This window comes from Amblyomma americanum, chromosome 9 (genome assembly GCF_052857255.1).
Source record: "Amblyomma americanum isolate KBUSLIRL-KWMA chromosome 9, ASM5285725v1, whole genome shotgun sequence".
Lineage (NCBI taxonomy): Eukaryota > Metazoa > Arthropoda > Arachnida > Ixodida > Ixodidae > Amblyomma > Amblyomma americanum.
Genome location: NC_135505.1, coordinates 15,259,952 through 15,283,750, shown reverse-complemented (window position 1 = coordinate 15,283,750; position 23,799 = coordinate 15,259,952). Strand labels below are relative to the sequence as shown.

At 46.8% G+C, this 23,799-nt stretch overlaps 1 protein-coding gene and 1 long non-coding RNA gene across 2 annotated transcripts in view; one reads left to right on the top strand and one right to left on the bottom strand.

Annotated features, from left to right (window-relative positions):
- LOC144105445 (uncharacterized) overlaps positions 1-23,799 on the top strand; it is a 149,397-nt gene that overhangs the window by 54,651 nt on the left and 70,947 nt on the right. The window lies entirely within an intron of this gene.
- On the bottom strand, positions 4,512-17,545 carry LOC144105550 (uncharacterized). The gene is made up of 2 exons (XR_013308823.1): positions 17,003-17,545; positions 4,512-5,398 (listed from the first exon to the last, which is right to left on the bottom strand). It is a non-coding gene; the product is annotated as an uncharacterized LOC144105550 (long non-coding RNA).

Below are 23,799 nucleotides of genomic sequence, written 5' to 3'. Positions count from 1 at the left end.
TGCTGACAGGCTACGCGAGGCCAACTGAAGACCGAGCAGTGTTACGTAAGCGCTATGTCCCTAGTGCTGCTTTGCTTACTGATTTGGCATACGAATACAACCTGGTGGATGTTGGGCAAGATAAGGGACATAGATTCATTTTACTCATTTTCAGTACTCCTCCAGTGCTCGTATTGACAGAATTTACGTTTCGGCAGACATGTTAGCCAGCGTTTTTGGCAACTGGGTGCGGCCCATATTCTTCTGTGATCACTGCGTAGTGTCCCTTCAGATAGGGACGTACAGTCGGCACACACTCCATTCTCGATGGGAGCTGTGGAAGCTGGATAGCTGTCTGCTCTCAGAGGAAATCTTCAAACTTGCTGTATCTACTTGTTTAAAGGACACGTGGTCACGCGGTGATCTCCAAGTTATGCAAAAATGGGACTTATTTAAACAAGAAACAAAAAAACTTTGCTATTGAAGCCTCAGCAATAATCTCGTTTTTGAAGAGACATTACCTCCGATTGCTCGGCCGTACTTTGGTTGAGCTACATGAGTTAGAGAGGATTAGCCCAGGTGCCTATGTAGAAGATTTCACTGCCATAAAAGCAGAGCTTCAGCTGTTTGAAATCGAAAGATACAAGGCGGCCTTGACAAGGTCTCGTCGGGGCCATGGTGATGAAAGGCAGAGTGCTCTTGCTAAAGAAACACTGCAAATTCAGAATGGTGGTTCCACATACAGACATGGTCCTGGTATTATTCATGTTTGCTTTGACTATTATCGGGAGGTGTTTGGAGGTTAAGCAGGCAGAAATGTGGCTTAAGATTACAGTCCCTTATTTGAAGCCTTCCTCGGCTTGACGATTAGCAGCGTGCCGTAATGAAGGGACCTATCGTTTTTGACGAAATTAGATCTGCAATTTCTCACCCGACGGCTGAATTTTTGTTGTTGGCATACTATATTAATCCCAAAAAGCACTGATATAAATCGGTTGAAAACGGTTGAGGGATATCGTCCAATTTCCCTCTGTGACATAGATTACGAAGTTTTTACAAAGGTTTTTTGCAATCGTCTGCAGCTAGTTGTGCTGACTTAATAGGCACGCATCAGGTCTGCGGCATGCGCAGCATCCAAACCCATATTCATATCGCACGTTAAGTATTGGAGACAGTATCAGATGGCACCGGTCAAGTACCTCTAATTCATGTTGATCTTGCCAAGGCATTTGATAATGCTCGTCACAATTTCTTGTTTGCGGTCTTAGAGCATGCAAATGATGTAACGGGTAGAAATATATATTTACAGAAGGGGATGAATATTATACAGAAATAGACAGCAGAGGAGTCATAGAACAAGGGCCCGGATACACTTCGAACTCCTCGTCCACTATACACAAGAACCATGCTTTGTCATCGTCTTTGCCCAATCCTATTGCCGTAACATAATTCCCGTCTGCAAAAGCACCATCCCGGTGCTAAGGAGAAGACGTATCAGGGGTGTGGTATGGCTTAAGCCGAGCCGCATGAACATCAGTCACAGGGTGGGTGGATGACGTCGCAGAAGATACAGGACTAATCTCGTACGTGACATCGGTCACCTGGCGGACGACTTCGTAAGGGCCGGCGTATCGGGCAGCAGCCTTTCAGAGTCCAACGCCGCGAGAGGGACACCTCAGGAGGAAGAGGGAACCCGGGGAGAATCGGACGGCCTGATGTCAGGGGTCGTAAATGGCCTGCTTGACTTGAAAGGTGGAGAGACGAGCGTGAGCAACTTTGCGCGCCATGGCGGCGCGTGTAATGGTATCCTGGGCGTACTCCGTGGGCATAGCGATGGTGGGCGGTAACAACGTGTCCAGAGGCAAGTGAGGATGGTGGCCGAACAGAAGATAGAAAGGAAAAAGTGCTGAAGTTTCATAGCGGGACTAATTATAAGGGAATGTGATATATGGCAAAACTTCATCCCCATCGTGATGGTCCGGAGAGACGTACATAGACAACATGTGGGTCAGTGTTCGATTCATGTGCTCCGGAGACTCTGTACAGCCGCCGACGAGCAGGGGAGGCGGTGCCTGCATTTATTTTATGCTTAACAACAGATGTTTGGCCCAATGGGCGGTCGTCAAAATCAAAGACGGCATGGAAAGACTCCAAAGCACGTCCAAGATTTTAAGCTTGTGCAGGCAACAGATCGGGAACGATCATTTTCGTGCCCTCGTCGGCTGGCACGGCTGCAGTAGATGGTAGGTGACTAGAAAAGGACGGAATGGACGTGGTAAGAGCTCAGATGTGGTATTCGTATGTTGGGCTAAGGGTCGCTAGTGCAATACCTTGAGGAAGCGGCTGGACATAAGCGGCAGAGGTCAGAGCAGTAAGGTGCGTATGGTTCTTGAAAATGCTGTTGGCAGTGTGCGTAAGAGCAAGATCTTTTGCCAGGAAAACGTCCTTAATGGGAGAAATGATGTAGTCACCATCAAGAACAGGAGGGACAGAGGACAGGGAAATGTAGGTCGTGGCTTCAGGTATCAGACGTACAAAATCATCAGTACACAGGGAGTGGACAATGGGGAAGGCGGTTCCGGCAATAGAGGTAAGTCGAGCTGAACGACTTTTGAGGCGCAGTCGATGATGGCGGAATGGTCGGAGAGGAAGTCAACCCGAGGAGGGCAATGGGCAAGGACAGCAAATAAAAGGGAAGCATAGCATCCCGCGAGCGACACACGGGCAGTGCACATGCCAAATACGGCAGATGTTCCCCCATCGGCCACACGGACAACGGCTGAGGGAGCAGGCGTGAGCACTTTACGCAAGCGCCGCTGAAGCACGGAAGGCAGCACTGATACCTGGGCTCTGGTATCCATCAATGCAGTGACAAGCACACCAACCACGTGCACGTCGATCAAGATACGTCTAGTGCGGGAAGTAAAAGGAGGATTTTCGGGCCGGGTCCTGAGAGCCGCTGAGCATGACCTACAGGCGCTGCAGCCATCAGTTTTCCGGAAGAGGTCGGGCATTCGAGGTAGGGGACGATGGGCAGCGAGACCGGTGCGGTAGAGAGCGACAGCGTTGTGGTGACGACGAGCGGTTGATGAGAGGGGTTTTGGCGTCGGGGCTCGAGAAGTGCGGTTCAGACGGCGAAGCAGGGCGGCGTAAATAGACAGAGTCCGGTTAATAGGTCGACGTTAGAGGGCTTCGATAGTGTCGAGAAATGTGGCCAACTCGAGAACATTTAAAACAGATGGGCCTGCATGAGATGTACTCTATTCATCTGGGTTGCGGCGGCGGCGAGGATAGTATGGAGGCCGAAAGTTGAGGACCGGAGAAACGCGGCTGGCATCTTCGGAACTGTTTGAGCACACTTGTTTCAGACACAGATTTGCGAATTCTTGCCGGACGACCGCTCGAATAAGGGAGACTGAAGTTGTCCGGTCAGGTGCCAGCCTTTTGTAGAGTGTAGTGGCACGGGCTGTAACTCCATGGTGGGTTGACTTACACTGCACATTGTCCAAAATCAGCGTTTACCTTGTCTATTAGCTTAACGAGGGTCTCGATTCTGGCAGTATTGATGACATAGGTAGCATAAGAGGGCTCTTGCACAGTTTCCGCCCTCGCAGTCAGATGACGTTCCACGTCACACTCGCGGTATTACAGGACGTGCTACGTCCGCCGCTATGAACGAGGGTGGCGCTGGTGAACACTCTCAAGGTTCGCTTACACCCAACAAACATAAATACCCACGAGAGCAGCAGATTGGACACCCGTCGCCGTAGCTCAGTTGGTAGAGCACCGGACGCGATATTCGGGAACGCGTTTGAAGATGTGGAAGACTGGCTCGACCAGTTTGAACGAGTGGCCAAGTTCAACCAGTGGAGCGTGGACCAGAAGCTTTGCAATGTTTATTTTGCACTTCAGGATACTGCTAGAACTTGGTATGAAAACCACGAGGCCAGCTTGTCCACATGGAACGACTTCCGCCGCCAGCTGGTGGACACCTTTGCCACTACTGATCGACGAGAGAATGCGCTGCGCCTGCTTGAAGTGCGCGTCCAGAAGCCAAATGAAAGCGTAGCTATGTTTGCGGAAGACATGGCTCGACTTTTTCGCCGTGCCGACCCCGACATGACTGAGCAAAGAAAGCTCATGCGTAGCGTCAAGGAGCAGGTGCTTGCCGGGTTGGTGCGCAACCAACCTCAAACCGTCAGTGAGCTCGTCAAGGACGCTACAGCTATACAGCGAGCCCTCCAAGAACGGTGCCGCCAGTACGACCGACCCTTTACCGGTGTTCCACCGACTGCGGCGGCACTCACTGCAACCGATGGGAAAAACACGTATAGGCGTCAAAAAAGTGCACAGCAAACCTTCCACTTGCAAGCCTGAGTGTGAGGCAGAATGAAGGCATTTGTGAATATGCTGACCTGTGTTCCTACCATGCATATGTGCTCTCGCAGCTCAGCAGAAATGCGAAGCACCTTGCCGAACCAGGCCGGAAGGGGGTGGAGTTTGACGCGTTGTGAATGGGACACAGTCACAAATTCAGGTAAAAACAACACGTATATTTTTATGAAGACACACACGCAGGCAAATCAAAAACCATACTACATTAATCAAAGACTGCCATGCGATAGATACTGTAAACACATGTATATAGTGCTCTCTATCGTCCGTAATTGTAATCACTTGTATGTGTGTAATCTGCATACGTACAAGTGATTACAATTAGGGGTGACAGCGAGCACTATATACGTTTACAGTCTGCCGCTGAACTAGATGCAAATTGAACACATACACTAGTGGTTAGGATTAAGGATGTCAGATAATAATTAGAATGAACCGAAACGTTCGCACTGAATACGAATTTAAAAACACACATACAATGATCGCGGCGCAGCGGCAGTCCATGCACACAACACAGCGGTTCTCAAAGGCAGTGGCCCTTTCGGAACAGAAAACAAGTTGTCAAGGGAGATGTGGTGTCGTCACCATCTTAATAGTCCCAGGAGTGCTTGGCAGTGGCACACTTTCGCACAACTTTGCCACTCCTTGGCCTTCCTGTTGCAGTGGAGTGCAGGTGAATATGGTTGGTGGTCGTGGTTGCGGTCAATCTTGCCAGCTAAAAAAGTTGACTCTCGTGGACGCTCTCTTTTGCCCCAGTCACCTCACCCGGAAACCCCACCCACTTTCACACACCAGTCTGCCAATGCTTCTTTATGCTGCAGCGGTGTGGAGGTCACTTTGGTTGGCGGCCGTGGTTGGTTGACTCTCTTCCCTCAAGCATTGTAATATGCTGGCGCATCATCTGACATGAAGAGCTCAGTGCAAAGTGCCTCACCAAGTCTGTCTTTGATTGCCTGAAAGAAAGCAACCATAGTTTCCTCCGTAGTACTTTTTGAGAGCAGGTAGGCACATGGAATCCCTGACCCTGAAACAAAAATACAAATGCACATATTTAATGAAGGCATATTATACACTGAGCAAACTTGATTTGCTAACCCTTTAGCTGAAGTTCAAGATATAAGGCAGCCATCAGAACATGGGCTAGAAGTGATCGCTCAAGGCTCACTCAAAGTGCTTAAGGCCCACCTACCCCAGCACCTGCTTGACTTCATATGTGACATATTTTAACTGCTCTGATGTTACTAACTATAACCTACCTTGTCCTTTAAAAGCAGTGCAGTACAGTTGTATGAGTTATGGCTGCCATACGTTTCAAAAGTCTAGCAGCCTAATGCAAGCTATGAGAAATCAAAATCTGAAAACACAGGCATACAGCACGATATACTAAAGGCAACCACCATATAACTGTTAAGTACACCAGAAATCCTTGCATCAACTACAGGTACTATTGCACTGAATGCATAGTGCTTGAAAAAAAAATTCTGTTACACACTGACGTGCGGGCAAAATTTCTCTTAATCTATAGGTAGTGGATATGACACTTGGATATGCCGCTGGAAATGCTTATCTTTAAATAATGGTGTTTGGCTGAAAAGCATGTCCAGCCCTGCCGTGATGGTTCAATGCTTAGGGCACTGGGCAAGGCTGACTCGATGCCAGCCATAGTGGCCACATTTTAGTAGACGTGAAAGGCGAGATACCATGACAGCAGAAATTATCAGTATTCCACTGTGTCGTCCCTCATTGCTAGAGTTGCCTTGGGACAATAAGCCGCACTTAAAAAAAGGGGAACGCTTCACGTCTACCTTAAAGGGTCCCCGACAGTGTTTAACAAGGTGGCTATGAAATGCGTGCAATTATGTAGAGGATATACCACCTGGGTGCGCATGGTACACTCAAGTCCTCAAAAAGAAGCTGACTGTTTACAACACATCATTAAAAATCCCAGCTTTTGCACAGCACGGCAGTCAGGGAACGCTGTCACTAGTTCACCAGAGCCGCAGCGAAGAAGGCGAGGTGCTTGCCTGGCCCTGGCAGAATGCATTGTGTGCCCTTCCCACTCTCGTTTGCTTTCTAACCGCAGTGGGGCAGCAGGCGGCAAAGAGAAAAATTAAACAATGATTTACCAATGCGAAATCAAATGAAGAGCATTAGCTAAGTTGCTTTCACCTAAGCTTTCGACAAATTTCGATACCAATGTGTACACCAAGCAACGATGATTCGTTTGGTGCCGCTCGCATCCCTCTGCAACCACTGGCTCACCCACCACGGCCTTCTAAAGGCTGTCTCCATTACGGTTTCGAAGACCAAAGGATATGGGTACGAATCCCCCACACACACCGGGTTTAAACTCAACTAACAACTTTGTGTGCCGAATCATGCCATTCTGTTTACCACACTCCGAACCCTCTGTGCCAAACAGGCGGGCACGATTTTTCACCAATGGTGATCCCAAGTGGCACCAGTTATGGCGCCCGCTCAGACGGTACACATATAGCAGAACGCCAGTATAGGATGTAATCCAGCCGCTGTGCCGGCTCAGCAACTGCACGCGCGCGCGGTCACGTAGTGGGGTGTCACATTTTGCTGAATTGAGGTGTTACAGCTATGATCACGCGATTTAGCCCCGCATCTTGAAATCTGAGAGCAGACACGAAACAAGCAATTGGAAGTAGTAAGAGCTAACACTCTTAAAAAAATAACCAAGTGTGCAGAGTTACCTGGTAATGAATGCTTTGTGGGTGGAGTGCAGCACATGTCTATAATGTGATTATTTCTTAACTTCACTCTGCGTATGATTTGAGAGGGAAAACGCAGAGGTCATTTTTAATTGCAGATATCTGTAGAGCTACAGAGCCTAGATGAAAAGTTTTCACGGAAGGATGATACGTGATTCAGTATACATCATTACCATCACCTATTTTTACCCCCTTTCAGTTACCGTTTAAGGGTATGATGCAACAGCATTAATGGCCACTGTCTGCACCTCACCTTGCGAAACCTTGTTCGCATACACGCATTTTGCTACTAATTTAATCACTAATCTCTTAATTTGTGCCTCTAGTATCTCACACACACTCGTAGTAAACACTCGTAACCTACCACATCGTATGAAAAACCGCTCGAACAGATATAATAATAATAATAATAATAATAATAATAATAATAATAATAATAATAATAATAATAATTGATTTTTGGGGAAAGGAAATGGCGCACTATATGTCTGGTATATCGTTGGACATCTGAAACGCATCCGTAAGGGAAGGGATAAATGAGAGAGTGAAAGAAGAAAGAGGTGCTGCAGTTGAGATCTCCGGAATAATTTCGACCACCTGGGGATCTTTAACGTGCACAGACATCACACAGCACACGGGCGCCTTAGAGTTTTCCCTACATGAAAACGCAGCCGCCGCAGTCGGGTTCGAACCCGGGAACTCCGGATCAGGAGTTGAGCGCCCTAACCACAGAGCCACCGTGGCGGGTACCGAACAGATATGAAACCCCGTTTTTCACCAGGGATGCCTGCACCTGAGACTCTGCTTGCACATTGATAACAACTTGTGGCGTAGCGAGCATTGTGATCTTTTACTGCTTTCAAGCTACACCCCCTCCGAGGACTTGGAGCTACCCGAGGACTTGGACAAGCCACGCTCGTAGCAGGTCGACAGCCATTTATGCTTCATGACTATACTCTGTTTCATACATCAAGTGCAACGCAATCAAAGCTAGCGCTCTTGTTTGCGCTGCCTACACCCACGACCAAATAGTAGTAGACACTATAACATAGGAAATGCTTTGCCTGCAGGCTTACTACATCCAAGAAGAGCTTCAAATGGGCCTAGTTGGTTTGTAATCTTCGACATTGCTATTGCGCTACTCATGGTTTACACAAACAAGAACGACACATACAGACAGGGCGCAAACTATCAACTGATTTTATTGCGTGGGAAATTCGTTTTATATGAAATGTTAAGATGAGAAAAGAAGGGACACAAAAACAGGTAGCTTCATGGAGATGAGTTGTCTAATGTTCTGCTGGCAGGCATGTGTGGAGGATGCAGTCTTTTCACTTCTACCGAAGGGTCGCTTACGCAAGTGCCTTCCTTCTCAGACGTCATGCAAAATGCTTCATAAGGCTCCCTTTGCATTTTATCTTGGGATCGCAGGATGACAGCGGTGCTATCAAGCAATGGCTTACAGTTTTTGCACTTGGAGCAATGCGCCGCCAGATTACCCGATGCCCTGTCTGTATGTGTCGTTCTTGTTTATGTAAACCATGAGTAGGGCAATAACAATATCGAAGATTACTACATCCCACATTCGTCATGAGCCCAATTAAATGCACTCTTACTGCTGACGACACACTGTCACTTTTTCATGCCTTAGACCACTCGGTCACAGAACAAGTGCGGAGTAACACACCTCCCTTTATTTTTACGCATGGACTACTTCTGTACCTTTCACAACGTTGCACCTGATGTATGAAACGGAACATAAATCCACCTCGTCGTATTCTTTGTGGCACTCCTTTCTGTGTCCGATTTGCACCTAGTACAGCTTGTCGAACACAAATTTCTTTTCAGGCGACATACGGTTCAGCCAAAGACCGTTTTGGCTGAACTTTCAAAAGGCAAAAAGATGTCCCAGAAACTTAACGAGAACCTAGGTGTTGGGGTCCCGCACAATGCAGGACTGCTGGAATTCAAGCCGCACATAACCTACGTACGGAAAGGGTTCTGGTGCAATGTTTAACATTGTGTTCAGCTGGCTTGAAATTTTTCTTAACAAAGAACAATTCACATCCTGCCTTGAGATCATGGTGCAAGAACTATTTAGACCTTGATACAACAGCCAAAAGCGTGACCAGAGCTTGTTTGCCAATCATGTTTTTTAGTGCAGAATACCTGTGCCACAAGAAGCAGGCCCATCAAGCCACAGTGGCCATCACCACTCGGTGCAACAGCGTGTACATATGTGTGCAGCATGGACATCAGTCAGTACCTTGTCATTTTACTTTGTGTTCTACTTGCTGGGACTACATGAATGGGCAGGAAAACAGCAAGAAGTGTTCTCGCAATTCGGTGTTTGCCGTCAAAATGCATTTATTGCAATTTTTTTTGTTTTATCCTCATATGGCAGCTAAGAACATGATTAACTATGCTGCCAAAAAAAATTTTGGCAGCATAGCGTAGTGGCGCAGCGGATAAGCAGTTCACCACTGTCCTGCAATGGCAGCTGCTCCCAGCTGCAGGTCTTCTTCTCAAATATCAATCGTTCATTTAGCTGCCACCTGCCAAGGTGGCCAGTTTGCATTGGGCAGGCAGGCTTTGAGGATGCCACAAAGTCACGTGACGTATAGACGGGCCACCTGCCTCCTAGCTTGCTCCCTGGGGACTACTTTCCAGAGTCATACTCGTGATTTTTCGCTTAAAATGCCAACAACACCGACACCGCACTTCCTTGACAATGGGACCTTCAACGCTACCACATTAAAAAGACGCACACACTTAAGACTGTTAGTGAACGGCGTGATGTAATCAGATGCCATGCAGCCGGCAATTGTACACCTGCATGGCTATAGTGCCTAGAATATACTTGCTAGTGTGCCAAGGGTGCGCGCTCGCGTGGTCGCTGCGGTAATGCCTTCCTGCAGCCACCGCGTGGTGGCGCTGCCAGTCGCTAAGGTGCCACCACGCCGCGTTCGCTGCCGAGGTAGCGTAGGTGGGGCAAGTCTGGCGTTGTTGCGCTGCGCTTTTCACTACGAAAGCCTATCTCTGAACGCTTTGAGAGCACTTTTGGCATAAAAACACTAATGGCTGCAGATAATCTTACCGGCCTGGCATTACCAGGAGAAAGTCCTGGACTGAAACAGCGCTCGCCGAAGCGTTTGACACGTACCACCAGGTCCAGTTTGCTTAATTTTTATTCGTTTATTCTTTGTTGTGAGCCGCGGAAGGACTTAAGCAGAAGTCATATTGACTGCTTATTGTTCAGCGAGGTACCCAATTTGAAATAAGCAACGAAAGGTGATGCTTTGGCCGCATTACGTTGTTGTGATTGAACGATCGAGTATGGTTCGGACTCATTATTGCTACATGGAAACTTCCGATCAATATTTTATTCGCCTAGGGGCCAGTCAGAATCAGAATCATGTTTATTTACACAAGAAGGCAATACAGCCTGGATAAATGTATACAGAAGGAGGTCCCATAGTCAGCGACAGTACTGGGACCTCCTATATTGTTTATCAAAATGCTAAAATAAATGCAAACATAGCAGTAGTAATAAGAAGCTGATGAAACAATCTTGCCGTTACATATTTCCGCGGCAACACACATATTATATACAGGGGTGAGTAGGCATATAGAACAACCAAGCAGAATAATGAAAATAGAAGTTATACAGTGTTTATAGTTATACAGTTATTCAGTACTACTTATAAATTACAATATTACTAAAAAAGCGAAAAACTGAACAGCAAATTGGCGATAGGAAAAATAGTGCACATATTAAAAGCATGTGGTGTACATCTGATGTAACACCTTATAATTCTAAAATGTGGTAGCTTGTCTGACAGCTATTGTGAACTATTAACGCTTTTAGTTAATAATAATAATTGTTTTTTTGGGGAAAGGAAATGGCGCAATATCTGTCTCATATATTCGTTGGACACCTGAACCGCACCATAAGGGAAGGAATAAAGGACGGAGTGAAAGATGAAAGGAAGAAGAGGTGCCGTAGTGGAGGGCTCCGGTAATAATTTTGACCTCCTGGGGATCTGTAACGTGCACTGACATCGCACAGCACACGAGCGCCTTAGCGTTTTTCCTCCATAAAGACGCAGCCGCCGCGGTCGGGTTCGAACCCGAGAACTCCGGATCAGTAGTCGAGCGCCCTAACCACTGAGCCACCGCGGCGGGGCTTTTAGTTCATTTTTAAATTTACATACAGATTTAGTGTTTTTTAATTCCACCGGTAGGTATTCCATAAGGAGAATGATGATAAATAAACTTTTTGCGTCCCATAATTGGTGCGTACTTGAGGCAGAATTAGGTTCCTGTTAATCGCAAATCTCGTGGTGCTGGTGTTGGTGAGCTCTGGCCTTGGGATGGATTGAAATGAAATATGTTCATTAATTACTTTGTATATGAAGATACCAAGGTTAAGTTGGACAAGTTCAGGTACGGAGAGTATTCGCAGTGAATTGAGTAAAGATTGAGCATTAAAATCGAAGGGGCTGTGTGTTAGTATTCGGACTGCTTGATTTTGAACTACTTGTAACGATGTCAAATGAGTATTGTAGGTGTCACCCCGGCATGTTATACAATAAGAGAGATGGGAATGTATGAATGAGTTATACAAGGTTAAAAGTACAGACTGATTAAAGTAAGGGCGAGTTCTGATGAGAATTCTTAAGCCATATGCTATCTTCCATTTAATGCCAGAAATATGGGAACGAAATTTTAAATGGCGATCTAATTCTTCTGCTAAAAGCAATGATGATTCGCTGACTGGAATGACGTGCGGGCCTAGGCAAATGGGGGGAACACAAGTAGTTGCGATCCACGCATCGCGATCGCGGGCGAAGGATATCGTATACACCTTCATGCGGAGTCAGCGCTCGGCTAGCTCTGTCCAGGTGGAAAGACAGAGTCGTGGCCCCCATTAATTCTCAATGGCGAGCAGAACATCAAACCCGGAATGGCGTCGCATATAGGTAAAAGAAAAGCAGGGCACTCTCGCTCTTTCCCACCACAGGGTCCGTCTTCAAAATTCGCATGCGACGATCAACACAAGCAGTTGGAATAGGTCTCACTACTGATGTGTTTTATTTGCAAATCACAGCTTGCTTCATACAACTTATGCGGGTGTGTATGAGCTTGAGCTTCCCTTTGTAATGGAACAAAATAAAATGGTAATTGTACCTGATTCTTACTTACAAATCTGGAATACAGTAAAACAGATAAAAAAGAGAGCTTGTTGTAAGCACGCGCTTGCTTTGTTCTTTTCCGAGAAAATACACTGTAGCGACCACAAGGCTGCGTTCTGGCATCAAGCTTCCAAATGTTACCATTCTTTCTATATACAAAGCGGCAAAGTTGTTTTTTTTTTTTCCGCTCCATAACGTGCGTAGGCTAGAGCCAGCAGGTGCTTCAGATATTCTGGTCCAGGTTGCAGGAATACAAATTGAGTCCAACGGATGCTGATCTTCAATAGCAATACAACCCATCTGCTGCTGCGGGCATCACTGGGCTGCTCTGTTGCTGCCGGCCCGTCGGAAACATCGTCGAGCGTGCTTGGCGGTCCTCCACCGGCACTGCGCATTTGCCGTTTAGTGACAGGTTGGTCATACAGGTTCCTCACTTTTCTTTTGGATGTCTTCTTAGGCAGAAGGTATTTCGGATAGCTGTCGAATACTGCTGGCATGACATCGGGCGTGAGACGTAGTCTATCTGGCGAGCTCGTTGACGACACCGTTCTCCGTCTCTAGATGTAGCAGTCTCCAAAATGTTTCTCGCACAAAACACACGCTAGATTCAAGTTGCGGTCCTGTCTTTTGATCAGCCGCTCCCACTCCGCAAGCCGTGTTGGGTCCGAGGACACACAGAACATGGAAGCCTTGCTCGGATTCGACCGGTAGCCACTCCGACGGAGCGGCACGAAACATGTTTTTTCCCGGCCATGATGCTTCGACTTTACCATCACTAGTCGCTGTGGTTTTCCCTCACATGGAACAGCACGGAAAAAACAACATAAAAAAAGCGCAGATGCGACCAAAATGTTATAATCCACACCGCGCACGACCAACGCAACTGCAGCGATTGCGGCATGTCCGGTAGCGACGGCACCTTTACGACCAGCAGTGCCCCTCGCGGCCAAAGTTGGCAGGCATCGAGCGTGCTGCCACCCTCTCGCATTGGGAGAGCGCTCCGCTCGACACACTAGTAGGATATTCTAGGCACTATAGCATGGCTCTACATAGCCACCACCAAAACACTGCTGCACCCCTTGTGACCTGCACGCTAACCTCTTGAAGATAATCGCCGCAGTACCACAGCCTATGCTCGGCGCCATTATAAGGGTATGATGCGATAGCTAGTGGGTTAAAGCCGATATATGCAGAATTATTCTACTTTCCTGGGAGTCCTCATGCCACGGCTAGCACAGTGGTACAGCAGTTAAGTGGTGCCCTAGTGCCATGGGATGGCAGATGCTGCCACTGGTGGAATTTGTGCGATACAGGTGTTGTAGGCAGTAGTGTGGCCACTGCATAGGGCTAGAGCGAGAACGCGCCTGGCTGCGCGATCACGTGATGCACGCTGTGCGAGCCGCGCGAGCTCGTTCTGGGCAATGTTCGCCTGCCCAGTCAATAAACCGGTCGCTGGTCCGGCTTTCCTCAACTCAACAGCAGGTTGTCCCTCTCGAGCAACCTCCCGCAGCCAATCATTAATCTAACGGCTACATGCCAGGTTGCACGAGTTCGCCATCTTTTATGGTTACCATTGAACTTAAAAACACACAAGTTTTCGCTCCATAGAGCAAGAAAGGCTTCTGCCTCAAAATAAGTTTCGTATTTGTATTAGTAACCTGCAGATACAATATATATATCATGCAGAAAGTAGCCATACTCTAAATGAAGGCACAGCGCACGAAAGGCGGGACTGAGAAAGAGACAAACACAGCGCTGACTTACGACTGAAAGGCTTTATTGCTTGCACGCAATAAATAGGCGAAAAGGAGCACAATCAACAGAAGAACCGCATCAGTGATGATTGTCAAAGAACACTACAAAAAAAAATGCACACAACAAAAAAAATCCAACCTACACAAGCGAACTTAACTGTTAAGATAGTCAATTTCTTTTTGTGTTAGCGCGACGGAAGGTTTGCTGACGCAGTTGTCAAGTCCCCGGTGAATTAAAAGAGCTTCCACGATTTCCCGCGTACGTTGGTCCTTATGTTTACACAGTATTTTTGTACGGCCGAAAAAAGGAGTGCATTTACAGGATAGCCAATGTATAACCAAATTGCTTTTGGGGGGTGGTTTTGGGGAGCGTTTATGCTCACTTAGGCAATCATTAAGGCAGTGCCCTGTTTGGCCAATATAAAATCGCCCACAGGATAGCTCCATCTTATAGACAACATTTTTACGGCACTGCACATTGGGTGATTCGTGATTTTTTCCGCATTCGGCAGGGGGAGGTCCTTCACGGTTTACGGTTTTACACAAGCGCTGCAGTTTGTTCGGGGCAGAAAAGATCACTCTGACACAGGCTTTTCCTGCAATTCTTTTCAGGTTATGTGATACCTTGTGCACATAAGGTATCACCGCATAGTTTCGGTTTTCTGCTGCAAGCGAACTCGTTGTTTTTGTTCTGAATTCGGCCCGACCGCGGCGGCTGCGTTTTTATGGAGGAAAAACGCTAAGGCGCCCGTGTGCTGTGCGATGTCAGTGCACGTTAAAGATCCCCAGGTGGTCGAAATTATTCCGGAGCCCTCCACTATGGCACCTCTTCTTCCTTTCTTCTTTCATTCCCTCCTTTATCCCTTCCCTTACGGCGCGGTTCAGGTGTCCAACGATATATGAGACAGATACTGCGCCATTTCCTTTCCCCCAAAAACCAATTATTATTATTATTAAGAATTTTCACCGCTACAGCACGCAGGATGTGGTCTGGAAAGCCGGCCTTTTTCAGCCTCATGATCTGGCTTCTTCTATCTTACTCATCCTCTCATTCAAAAATAGTAAAACGAGGCGTCGCGACAGCCGCCCTCAAAAATTCCATTTCCAGGTCATGTTCCCATCAAATGCAATCTAGCTTCAGAAGCCAGATCATGAGGCTGAAAAAGGCCGGCTTTCCAGACCACATCCTGCGTGCTGTAGCGGAGAAAATTCTTGCCGAATTCAGAACAAATACAACGAGTTCGCTTGCAGCAGAAAACCGAAACTATGCGGTGATACCTTATGTGCACAAGGTATCACATAACCTGAAAAGAATTGCAGGAAAAGCCGGTGTCAGAGTGATCTTTTCTGTCCCGAACAAACTGCAGCGCTTGTGTAAAACCGTAAACCGTGAAGGACCTCCCCCTGCCGAATGCGGAAAAAATCACGAATCACCCAATGTGCAGTGCCGTAAAAATGTTGTCTATAAGATAGAGCTATCCTGTGGGCGATTTTATATTGGCCAAACAGGGCGCTGCCTTAATGATTGCCTAAGTGAGCATAAACGCTCCCTAAAACCACCCCCCAAAAGCAATTTGGTTATACATTGGCTATCCTGTAAATGCACTCCTTTTTTCGGCCGTACAAAAATACTGTATAAACATAAGGACCAACGTACGCGGGAAATCGTGGAAGCTCTTTTAATTCACCGGGGACTTGACAACTGCGTCAGCAAACCTTCCGTCGCGCTAACACAAAAAGAAATTGACTATCTTAACAGTTAAGTTCACTTGTGTAGGTTGTGATTGTGTGCTTTTTTGTTGTGTGCGTTTTTTTTTTTGTAGTGTTCTTTGACAATCATCACTGATGCGGTTCTTTGTTGATTGTGCTCCTATTGCGTGCGAGCAATAAAGCCTTTCAGTCGCAAGTCAGCGTTGTGTTTGTCTCTTTCTCAGTCCCGCCTTTCGTGCGCTGTGCCTTCATTTAGTACCATGTACCAACTAGCCCAGACAAACACCTTATTGTAGCCATACTCTTTCATTTAGAGTAGAGTGAGCACTGATGACTTTTTAGTGGACAATGTTTTCGTCAGCTGTTCACAAAAAGAAAAGACCATCATTTCGCCAGTTGCGGGAAATATTTCCTAGCAAGAGGGAGATATGCGCAAGCTTGTAGCTTCATTTTGTCCGAGTTCTCACCCTCGAAAATAATGCATGTTTGCCAAAGCGGAAAGAAGAGGTGCACTGTTGCTCCAAGTTGTGCATTAAAAATTACAGAGGAGAGCAATACACAGCAGATAAGCACAAGCATTGAGGTGCATAATGTTTCCCCTTCATTTGCATTTGTCAGCTTATTTTTTTTCTAATACACCCTGAGCTTCTGCTGCTGTTCTGGTGGCAGACTCGATGGTTGTGCATGCGAACAGCGTCGTTTGAATAAACCAGGAAGTCCTGCATTTGTTGTGCTTGTTCCTTACTTTACCCAGCGATATAATTTGCAATGCACTGGTATGTACGGACGTGGGCCGACTTGTCAAGAACGCTATGCCGCGGGAGGAAAGGTGAAGCTTCAGATCTGCTATGTTGGTGACTCGACCGTCATACCTCTGTCGTTTATGTAGGTACGTGGAAGCGATTTAATCTGTTGCTGTGAAACCACTGCCTGCTTTAAAATTTCGCTCCCTTTTCCTCCGCAGAACATTACGCGAGCGCTCTAACACAAGCCTACTCGCGTTTGTACACAAGCTTGCAATTCTTTCGTGCATGCAGTAAACGCTATGCGAGTGCTCTAACGCAAGCCTACTCGCGTTTGTACACAAGCTTACAATTCTTTCGTGCATGCAGTAAACGCTACGCGAGCGATCTAACGCAAGCCTACTCGCGTTTGTACACAAGCTCACACTTTTTTTCGTGCATGCACAGACACAAAAAAATGGCGCCATGAACACGTGCATCTTCCTCACCTGAATAGGAAGAGAACTGATGCGTACTGAGCCTCGACACGAACCCGTGATTCTGCTCGTGGTGCTGCAACAATTGTCCACGGCGGGCGAACACATTAGTACACTGATCACAACTGTAGGAGGCTTTCGCACTACCACTAAGAGAGATTGCAGCTTCGGGATGCTGCTTTCGCACATGCCTCCTTCGAGATTGCTCCAAAACAAACTCAGCTTGGCACACAGGACACTGATACTTATCTCGTACAGGTGATTCTGCGGGTGGTGCGCTTGGTCCCTCCATTCCTAGAAGGGCACCTCGGCGACAGACACAAACACAATTCACACTAGCAAACAAAGAACGCGCAACAGAGCAAACAAGGAGAAACTGCGCGCCCAGCGCAACACAGAATATGGCAACGGCCACAAAGAAAGCTCAACGGAGCTGCGGCTGGACAATGCGGTAAAAAAACAGTGCAATTACTGCAAAGTTTACAGCAATTAGCGCAACAGCAAGATCGCAGATCCAGGCATCAGCGACGACGCTTGCACGATGCAACGGGGGACAAAACTGCGGAACAAAGGAGTCACGTGATCATGTATAATACAAAAACAAAATTCAAATCACATAAAAACAAAACTATAAAAAGTTTCTGTAAAATTTATAAGCATTGTTTTCAAATACGATACTAAAAATTATTTCAGCTGGACAAACAACACAAACAAATTTAGCCAGGGGAAGGGAATTACCCCTAGGGACGGGGAAATCTAAAGGCGGAGTAAGACCTAGGGAGGACCGGGACGGGTTGAACCACACAAACAAAAAAGAAGACTTTGCCGCCGCGGGGTTTACGCGCTTCGCAGCAGCAGCAGCAGCGGCGGCAGCAGCAGCAGCAGCAGTGGCGGCGGCGGCGGCAGCGGCAGCAGCAGCGGCGGCGGCGGCGGCGGCAGCAGCAGTGGCAGCAGCGGCGGCGGCGGTGGATGAAATTTGCTTCTATCGTAGTTATCACTTAAACCAGCACCTTGGCATTCACCAACGATCGCCAGTAATAATACCTTTTTGGACATTATTCTATCCCAGAGCTTGTTATGAACGTAAACAAACATTCTATAGCGGAATCGTGTTCGTGTCTCGTGAATGTTTTAGCTCGGCGACCGATCTCGCGACGACACGGTCGGCAGACTGGTTTTGTCGGTATCGCGGGCGTCAAAGCATGTCACACTACGAAGACATCTGGTCGTCGGACGCGCTGGTGTCGTTGTCGGCCTAGTGTGACAGCTTGGTCTTTCACAGACACGGTCTGCCGACACGGTCGGCCGATCATCGGTGTCGTTGTCGTGTCTGCATCGGCGTCGGCGTCGTGTAGGGCTAGTGTGACAGGCCCTTTACTAATGACCCCTCGCAAGCGACGCTGAAGAAACGGAAGGTTCTGTGGGAGAGCACGAAAGCCGGGAACCTGCTGGGTAAGAAAGTATTTCTACTGCATGATAAAGTAAAGTTTGATAATGATCTCTTCTTCTGGGATGAAACAAAAAACATGAGCGTCAAGATAGTGAACCTACACCCCCAGCAGCCTGAGACTTGATGCCTCTCCCAGGAATGTGACAATCATTTGCGCGTAATCAACATAAGTGCTTGTAGCGCAAGCAACAAAACAGAACCTCTTCAGATTTCCTTACTAGAGTGCGACGCATCTTATTCCGAAGTGTAAGTTTTTGTAAAAGTATTTGACGTTTAGTTCAGTCGAAAGCTTTGTTAAAATCCAAAAAAAATTCCTATGGTAAACAACTGCATTTTTATGTTATGTGCTAACTTATATTTAATGGAAATTAGTGCAGATTCAGTGATTTCTCCTTCTGGAAACCATACTGGGCTGCAGAGAGCAAGGCATTTTCGGTTAAGTGCTTAGTTAACCTTAGAATAATGACCTTTTCTAGTATTTTGGAAAACAGCGGGAACAGCGATATTGGACGATAGTTGCTGATACAGTCAGCAGCACAGCCTTTTTGAATAACTGACTTAAGCAAATTTTCATTATATCTGGAAATCTTCCGGTAGATAATACCTGATTGTTGTTAAGCGGCATAGGAGTTCATATAGGAATATCAGAAATAGCTTTGATTGGCACTGCTGCGAATGCATCAAACCTGAAGAACTATTTTAGTCGTTGTAAGACCTTGATTGTCAGGTGAGGTTTGCTTATGGCTGGGGGTTCGGGGTGAGTAGAACATGGAGTTGAATTGAATTTGAATATGCTTTTCGAACTCAAAAGAACTACGAGCAGTAAAGATCGAAAAGCTAAGGAATGTCTATTGACCTCATTGCTCAGAGCGCCGCACCACCAAACATTTGGTTATCAATCTTTAATTCAGCGGGTACAAAGGTATGACATTTACTAAGTAAACTTTTTACACCTTTGAGGAACATAACAAATGTCAGCAAATTTGTTTGCATAATAGCCGATGCGTGCCTTCTTTAAACCGGTACCGAACTTGTTGCGTTTCTTTTTTTGTATTCCGCGAACAACACTTTATCTCTGCATGATAAAAATGTGTGAAAAAGAACATTTCGTGCCTTTATTCTTAGCACTAACTCCCGTGTAATCCAAGGTTTCCTGGCTCCTTTTCTTTTTTTTTTACTGTTACATTAGGGAATGCGATATCGTAAAATTTAATTATTTTTTCTAGGAATCGTTCGTACAAGTCATTGGGGTATTAATTGGAGTGCTAAAAGTTCGTGCCAGTCTACAGCGGCTACAAGAGATCGGAACTGTTCAATTCTCTTTGTTATCATTCGAGTAGTGCGTGGAGTATTTTTGCATTGACAATCTGTAGGCCGGCCTCTTGGTATAAAACAGAAAATACATAAATGATCGCTGATGCCACTGGCAAGAACGTCAGCCATTGTTTTGTTGTGATCGCAACTTCACAAACAGAGGTCTATTTGACTCAGTATTGACAGTGACACGGGTTGGGGTATTGATAACATTGGAGAAGCCATAAGAAGACAAAATGTCAACGAAAGTGCCAGATGCATGAGGGACGAAGCAGGTTGATGTTAAAATCACCCATTAAGAGGAAGTCCTAGTACAGAAAGTTTTTCTCACATTAATTCAAGAATCCGGAAGAATTCTTCGTAAGAACCTGACGGCGGTCTATAAACAACGCCATACATGAATGCCCTGGATTTGACAAAAAGCGATTCAATGTTCTGGTTCAAAAGTGTGTAGTCAGATGCAACTTCATACCAAAGGTCTTGTTTCATATAATTTGCAACACCATCGCCTATTTTAGCTTTTCTGCTTAAAGATTCACGGCTATAACCATCAAAATGCGCTATATCAGCAGAATAATAATTGGTTTTCGGGGGAAAGGAAATGGCGCAGTATCTGTCTCATATATCGCTGGACACATGAACCGCGCCGTAAGGGAAGGGATAAAGCAGGGAGTGAAAGAAGAAAGGAAGAAGAGGTGCCGTAGTGGAGGGCTCCGGAATAATTTCGACCACCTGGGGATCTTTAACGTGCACTGACATCGCACAGCACACGGGCGCCTTAGCGTTTTTCCTCCATAAAAACGCAGCCGCCGCGGTCGGGTTCGAACCCGGGAACTCCGGATCAGTAGTCGAGCGCCCTAACCACTGAGCCACCGCGGCGGGGCAGCAGAATCTCTGAACCAGGTTTCTGAAAACCCAAAACATCGAACTTATGATTTAATGAAGATAAAAAAAAATGCAAACCTCTTCATCCTTGTTACGCAAACTGTGCGCATTTAGGTGGTAAAAGTAAGAACACCTTTCCTGCTTTTTAAATGATAAATGCTACGAAAGTATTCCATGTCATGGTAAAAAAGACCAGCCTCAGGACCTGCCTTTCTGCTGAAGAACCGGCCGCAGCAGTAAACGCTCGCCGCTTATCATTACATTTTTTCCAGATCATGTTCATCATAGATCCGAAGAACCTTATCACCTACTGCCCTACGAGCGAAAATGCGCCGGTCATTCTGCCACACGAAAGCATAATTAAGTTGGGTTCCTTTTGAGCGGACTAGCCAGAGTAACCGTTTGTTTTCCGCGGTCAAATTGTCCAGAAGCTTAACACCCGATTCCTTTATAATGAGAACAGTACGACATTTCATACATTTTCATTTTAGAGAGGCCAGACGAAATCTAGCAATAATGACTGATTGCTTTCCAGCCTTCGCTGGCAAGCGATGCAGGGATGCAGCTATCGCAGAACATTTTCCTAAATGATAAAGTATTCACACACACAGCACTCACTCCATCTTGTTACGTACATCACACGCAACCCCCTTGCAAGCAGTGCACGTTTCATGGGTCGTGGTCCCTCTATTTTTATCACACTTCGGAAAAGCTGGCAGGAGCATCGGGGAAAAATGATAAGCCACGAACAATAGCAAGAACCAACCTGCAAAGATGCGTTGACACAGGCCTGCGTTCGGTCCGCACCGCCGCTGCCGCCAAAATTTTCTTATTGAGTGATACTGGCAAACTGCCATTCCTTATCTTAGAGAACCTTTCAAATTTATTTCGCTTTCGTGATTAGGATCAGCTGTCACTAGCTGCCCTAAGTATCCATGTGGAAACCACTGCTACTCAAAAATTTGTTTTCGGTGGAAGAAAGAGAGATTTACTGTTGCGCATTTATTCTGCTGACCTGCGTCTATGTTTTAAAATTTGTCTTGAATAAAAATGGGAAAAAGAGCAAAGAAAACATTTCCGTCATCACAGTGGAAATAGCGCGGACATCGCTCCTGGTCTGCGACTTGAAAGGAGGCCGAGGGCACCTCAAGCTGCTCCCATGCAGGTTTTTTCCTAGGACTCCTCCATATTGTCACGTAGTGGTGACGGCAATCGAAGGAGCGATGAAGGGTGATAAAAGTTATTCTAAAAAAACGGCTTATTGGGCTGACTTGCACCCAAAATGGACTGAATCACTCGGCGGAGGCCAAGCGACAAGCGTGCTCGGCGGTCGTCGAACAGAATCCCCGCCGCTGCGGCCGTGCTCAATTTAAAGCTGATAGCAAACTTTTGAGATAAAGCCTGCAAAGCTACTAGAACATTACGGAACAACGTAGAATCAGCTCTGCATGGCTGCTATCAATCGAGATAAATCTTGTCGCGTCTTACGTCACCAACAAAGCAATAAAGTGGCGTGGCGGCAGATTTGAAGAAGGAACAAACACAAACGATTCCCGGCATTACTCCCCTCTCAAAGGAGCATCGACCCGATGCATTAAAACAAATAATGCGACAAGCAAGAAATAAAACGCATCGATCGAAAATAAACACAGAGTGTGGAAATGCAGCGTCCTTTAGCGCGCATAATAGGGCTTCAAACGGACGACATAGACAACTTTTGGTCGTACGCCGCGTCGCTGGGATGCAGTCATTGCCTGAGGGATGACTTCATAAAGCAGATGACCTAGACGATGAAGAACCTTGTCAGGGCCGACATAGCGGCGCAAGAACCACGGCGGCGAATGGGTGTCCAAACCCAGACTTGGTCTCCTGTCTTGTATTCCGCGTTGCGTCTTCGTAGGTTGTAGCGTCTGGCGTCGGTCCGCTGCTGGTCTTTGATCCGTAAAGGGCCTGTCGCACTAGCCCTACACGACGCCGACGCCGATGCAGACACGACAACGACACCGATGATCGGCCGACCGTGTCGGCAGACCGTGTCTGTGAAAGACCAAGCTGTCACACTAGGCCGACAACGACACCAGCGCGTCCGACGACCAGATGTCTTCGTAGTGTGACATGCTTTGACGCCCGCGATACCGACAAAACCAGTCTGCCGACCGTGTCGTCGCGAGATCGGTCGCCGAGCTAAAACATTCACGAGACACGAACACGATTCCGCTATAGAATGTTTGTTTACGTTCATAACAAGCTCTGGGATAGAATAATGTCCAAAAAGGTATTATTACTGGCGATCGTTGGTGAATGCCAAGGTGCTGGTTTAAGTGATAACTACGATAGAAGCAAATTTCATCCACCGCCGCCGCCGCTGCTGCTGCCGCTGCCGCCGCCGCCGCCGCTGCTGCTGCTGCTGCGAAGCGCGTAAACCCCGCGGCGGCAGTCTTCTTTTTTGTTTGTGTGGTTCAACCCGTCCCAGTCCTCCCTAGGTCTTACTCCGCCTTTAGATTTCCCCGTCCCTAGGGGTAATTCCCTTCCCCTGGCTAAATTTGTTTGTGTTGTTTGTCCAGCTGAAATAATTTTTAGTATCGTATTTGAAAACAATTCTTATAAATTTTACAGAAACTTTTTATAGTTTTGTTTTTATGTGATTTGAATTTTGTTTTTGTATTATACATGATCACGTGACTCCTTTGTTCCGCAGTTTTGTCCCCCGTTGCATCGTGCAAGCGTCGTCGCTGATGCCTGGATCTGCGATCTTGCTGTTGCGCTAATTGCTGTAAACTTTGCAGTAATTGCACTGTTTTTTTTACCGCATTGTCCAGCCGCAGCTCCGTTGAGCTTTCTTTGTGGCCGTTGCCATATTCTGTGTTGCGCTGGGCGCGCAGTTTCTCCTTGTTTGCTCCGTTGCGCGTTCTTTGTTTGCTAGTGTGAATTGTGTTTGTGTCTGTCGCCGAGGTGCCCTTCTAGGAATGGAGGGACCAAGCGCACCACCCGCAGAATCACCTGTACGAGATAAGTATCAGTGTCCTGTGTGCCAAGCTGAGTTTGTTTTGGAGCAATCTCGAAGGAGGCATGTGCGAAAGCAGCATCCCGAAGCTGCAATCTCTCTTAGTGGTAGTGCGAAAGCCTCCTACAGTTGTGATCAGTGTACTAATGTGTTCGC